Here is a 5,674-nt window from a genome sequence, read left to right on the forward strand (position 1 = left end):
GGGGAGAAAAAGATAGTTAATTTCTTTTTTTAAAAATACAGAGTGAATAATAGTAAGAAGAGAGCTTATATCAAGTCCCGATCAGTAAGCATAAAGTGGACAATTAACCATCAAATTGTTATATGAAAAAAAACCTTAGATTGTTGGAAAAATGGACAGGATAATTCTGAGATGTGATCATGCAATTAGACTTATTAACATAGACTCACATGGTAGGAGAATTAGAGTTTCATGTGCAACCAAATTTTGGAGTTTGCCTTGAGTGCTGAACAGTTGTCCTATTAAAGTAGTTTCTCATACATACGATCAGTCAGTCCCAAGGAAAGTGAAACTGATGGATTTAGTCATATTCATGACCAATCTTAAAGTATCTTCTGTTAGAAATCTCCAGAATCAAATCTTTTACATACTGAGATGAAACTTCACTAATTTCTCAGTATGCTGTCTTTGTAGCAGCAGGGACAATTCATTGGAACTTAGTCATAGAGTTTAAGACTAAAAATGACCACCAGATCCTCTAGTCTAACCTCCTACAGGCTATTAAATGACACGCAGCCATGCTGTACCAAGCCCAGCCAGAGTAGGGAATTCTACCCTACTTGATCCTTATTAAGTCGTCTCCTATCAGCAGGATTTGGATCTGCTAAGTAGGGGAGTTTGTCTATGCTGCACTTCATCAGCAAAACTTTTGTTGTTCGGGGGTGTTAAAAAAACACACACCTGAACGACAAAAGTTTAACCGACAAAATGCACCAGTGTGAACAGTACTCTCCTTCTGACAAAGCCACTGCCGCTCATGGGGATGGAAGTTTTTTGTTGGCAGGACAGCTCTCTCCTGCTGACAAACAGCAGCTACACTGCATGCCTTTTAGCGGCACAGCTGTGTCACTAAAAGCCTCGTAGTGTAGCCATACCCTTAGTAACGCCCCAGCCTCTTGTCTTTATTTTCTTCTCTCACCCTGTTGGTACGTTATCTTAAGGTGGCATCTAGTGTCTTTCTAGAAAAAACAAAAAAATGTGAAAAATGTGCTTGCTGTTTGTTGTACGCAAAACGTGTTGTCACTTCAGCTGTGTGCCTTGGCAGCTTGTTTTACCTTAGGACTTGGATGCTGGTGCAAAACAACAGCCTGTTCCAACAGCAGCTGAAACAGACTAAAAAAATTAGTGTTGGACACATGTTTGTCAGCAATACAAAGTTACTGGCTAAATACAAAGCAGATAATAGCCAATCCACAACAAACATTGATTTAGCAATTGTACAGATACATGAAAATCATCCAGAAATCTTTGCAGCAGATTGCACAAGTAATGGGAGCTGTGACTATGCTGAGCTTGTCTAGATTATTATTTCATAGAATCATAGAATATCAGGGTTGGAAGGGACCCCAGAAGGTCATCTAGTCCAACCCCCTGCTCGAAGCAGGACCAATTCCCAGTTAAATCATCCCAGCCAGGGCTTTGTCAAGCCTGACCTTAAAAACCTCTAAGGAAGGAGATTCTACCACCTCCCTAGGTAACGCATTCCAGTGTTTCACCACCCTCTTAGTGAAAAAGTTTTTCCTAATATCCAATCTAAACCTCCCCCATTGCAACTTGAGACCATTACTCCTCGTTCTGTCATCTGCTACCATTGAGAACAGTCTAGAGCCATCCTCTTTGGAACCCCCTTTCAGGTAGTTGAAAGCAGCTATCAAATCCCCCCTCATTCTTCTCTTCTGCAGACTAAACAATCCCAGCTCCCTCAGCCTCTCCTCATAAGTCATGTGCTCTAGACCCCTAATCATTTTTGTTGCCCTTCGCTGGACTCTCTCCAATTTATCCACATCCTTCTTGTAGTGTGGGGCCCAAAACTGGACACAGTACTCCAGATGAGGCCTCACCAGTGTTGAATAGAGGGGAACGATCACGTCCCTCGATCTGCTCGCTATGCCCCTACTTATACATCCCAAAATGCCATTGGCCTTCTTGGCAACAAGGGCACACTGTTGACTCATATCCAGCTTCTCGTCCACCGTCACCCCTAGGTCCTTTTCCACAGAACTGCTGCCTAGCCATTCGGTCCCTAGTCTGTAGCGGTGCATTGGATTCTTCCATCCTAAGTGCAGGACCCTGCACTTATCCTTATTGAACCTCATCAGATTTCTTTTGGCCCAATCCTCCAATTTGTCTAGGTCCTTCTGTATCCTATCCCTCCCCTCCAGCGTATCTACCACTCCTCCCAGTTTAGTATCATCTGCAAATTTGCTGAGAGTGCAATCCACACCATCCTCCAGATCATTTATGAAGATATTGAACAAAACCGGCCCCAGGACCGACCCCTGGGGCACTCCACTTGACACCGGCTGCCAACTAGACATGGAGCCATTGATCACTACCCGTTGAGCCCGACAATCTAGCCAGCTTTCTACCCACCTTATAGTGCATTCATCTAGCCCATACTTCCTTAACTTCCTGACAAGAATACTGTGGGAGACAGTGTCAAAAGCTTTGCTAAAGTCAAGAAACAATACATCCACTGCTTTCCCTTCATCCACAGAACCAGTAATCTCATCATAAAAGGCGATTAGATTAGTCAGGCATGACCTTCCCTTGGTGAATCCATGCTGACTGTTCCTGATCACTTTCCTCTCATGTAAGTGCTTCAGGATTGATTCTTTGAGGACCTGCTCCATGATTTTTCCAGGGACTGAGGTGAGGCTGACTGGCCTGTAGTTCCCAGGATCCTCCTTCTTCCCTTTTTTAAAGATTGGCACTACATTAGCCTTTTTCCAGTCATCCGGGACTTCCCCCGTTCGCCACGAGTTTTCAAAGATAATGGCCAAGGGCTCTGCAATCACAGCCGCCAATTCCTTCAGCACTCTCGGATGTAACTCGTCCGGCCCCATGGACTTGTGCACGTCCAGCTTTTCTAAATAGTCCCTAACCACCTCTATCTCCACAGAGGACTGGCCATCTCTTCCCCATTCTGTGATGCCCAGCGCAGCAGTCTGGGAGCTGACCTTGTTAGTGAAAACAGAGGCAAAAAAAGCATTGAGTACATTAGCTTTTTCCACATCCTCTGTCACTAGGTTGCCTCCCTCATTCAGTAAGGGGCCCACACTTTCCTTGGCTTTCTTCTTGTTGCCAACATACCTGAAGAAACCCTTCTTGTTACTCTTGACATCTCTTGCTAGCTGCAGCTCCAGGTGCGATTTGGCCCTCCTGATATCTTTCCTACATGCCCGAGCAATATTTTTATACTCTTCCCTGGTCATATGTCCAACCTTCCACTTCTTGTAAGCTTCTTTTTTATGTTTAAGATCCGCTAGGATTTCACCATTAAGCCAAGCTGGTCGCTTGCCATGTTTACTATTCTTTCGACTCATCGGGATGGTTTGTCCCTGTAACCTCAACAGGGATTCCTTGAAATACAGCCAGCTCTCCTGGACTCCCTTCCCCTTCATGATAGTCCCCCAGGGGATCCTACCCATCCGTTCCCTGAGGGAGTCGAAGTCTGCTTTCCTGAAGTCCAGGGTCCGTATCCTGCTGCTTACCTTTCTTCCCTGCGTCAGGATCCTGAACTCAACCAACTCATGGTCACTGCCTCCCAGATTCCCATCCACTTTTGCTTCCCCCACTAATTCTACCCGGTTTGTGAGCAGCAGGTCAAGAAAAGCGCCCCCCCTAGTTGGCTCCCCTAGCACTTGTGCCAGAAAATTGTCCCCTACGCTTTCCAAAAACTTCCTGGATTGTCTATGCACCGCTGTATTGCTCTCCCAGCAGATATCAGGAAAATTAAAGTCACCCATGAGAATCAGGGCATGCGATCTAGTAGCTTCCGTGAGTTGCCGGAAGAAAGCCTCATCCACCTCATCCCCCTGGTCCGGTGGTCTATAGCAGACTCCCACCACTACATCACTCTTGTTGCACACACTTCTAAACTTAATCCAGAGACACTCAGGTTTTTCCACAGTTTCGTACCAGAGCTCTGAGCAGTCATACTGCTCCCTTACGTACAGTGCTACTCCCCCACCTTTTCTGCCCTGCCTGTCCTTCCTGAACAGTTTATAACCATCCATGACTGTACTCCATGACTGTATTTGTTTTCATCTTCTGAAAAGGAAGGTGTATGAGCAGAAGCATTGCTACAGCCATCAGCATTCTGGTCACTAGTTACTCTTCCCATTGTCTTTTGAATTAGTTTCTGGAATTTTCTTCAGTCCACCAGTCTGGTTGTAAGGTGTATGCATGTAATACTCCAAAGCAGCTGGCTTGTCATTGGCACCGGGTAGCGTTTAAGTTACCTTGCTATCATTTCCTTACCTATTACAGGATGGACTTTAGTAAGGTTGCATTTGCAGCTGCTGAGGCATGCAGGGTGGGTTTTTTGTTTTTTTTTGGCGGGGGGGGGCGACATTTCCAATAAGCAAAAGCTATTTGAAAATGGTTCACTAGGCCTGAAGACTTTCATTTCATTCTATTCACATTTTAAACTTTTTCAGGCTAACTCTGATTAAACACAATGGCTATGTTTACACTAGCTTTATTTTTTGTTTCACACTAGTGCTGCCATTCATGTAGCTTGTCCATTGGTAGCCCCGGCATAGACTGGCTGCCAACATTTTAACTGGCTCATCTAATGCTGGTTGGGAAAATGGCAGCTGCCAGCAGCCTGTCTACACTAGAGCTGCTGCTGGTGGAACTGTGGAAGAGAAATTTTAAGTAATAAGTCTAGAATAGACACAGCTCATTAAGACAGGAAGTGGTTGCTACCTAGACTAGGGCATAGTTTCCCAAAAGGTTTGGCCCCATCCACATTCAAAGCTGAGTTAAGCCTGAATCAGTCCAAAACAATGTTTTAAAGGGTTTCAGCAAACATGGTGTAAGCCTCAGCCAGACTTGCTTACTTAGAATCAGAGAATATCAGGGTTGGAAGGGACCTCAGTAGGTCATCTAGTCCAACCCCCTGCTCAAAGCAGGGCCAATCCCCAATTTTTGCCCCAGATCCCTAAATGGCCCCCTCAAGGATTGAACTCTGGGTTTAGCAGGCCAATGCTCAAACCACTGAGCTATCCCTCCCCCCCTAAAAACTTTTCAAAATCTGGCCCTTTTCTCAGACAGGCCACTTGACTGTTTTTCTTAAAAATTCCCACCTTTGCTACCACTGGTGGAAAAACAAAGTCAGCTATAGGCACAGCCTCAAAACTATTTCCTGTCCCAGTAACTGCACAGGCAGTAGCCCCACTCTAGCCTAGCTGCTGTCATTTGAACCAATGTATCATTTCACCTGTCTTAGCCATGTCTACACTACAAACTTATGTCAATGCAAGTTATGTCAGATACACCCGCCTCAGTACATTGCTTGTGTGTGTGAATACTTGTCTCCTTGCATCAGGGGTGCGTGCACTCACCAGGAGTGCTTGTATCAGCATAGTGCTGTGCACCAGGGATAGGTATCCCATGGTGTATGTTGAGACCTAATAAAAATGAATTATGTTCCAAATAATAGAACTTTATTCTGCAACAAAATCAGTGCAAAAAAAGGGCAATTTGAAAACAGATATAAAAAATGTAATTTAGTAAATTTTATTAAGAAAACAGAAATTATGAAGGGGAAAACATTCATATCTATTTCAACTACACATACACTAACCTGTGAAAGCCACAGTTAGTGTACCTGAAGCTCTGTTTGTCT

The sequence above is a fragment of the Natator depressus genome, chromosome 2 (assembly GCF_965152275.1).
Source record: "Natator depressus isolate rNatDep1 chromosome 2, rNatDep2.hap1, whole genome shotgun sequence".
Lineage (NCBI taxonomy): Eukaryota > Metazoa > Chordata > Testudines > Cheloniidae > Natator > Natator depressus.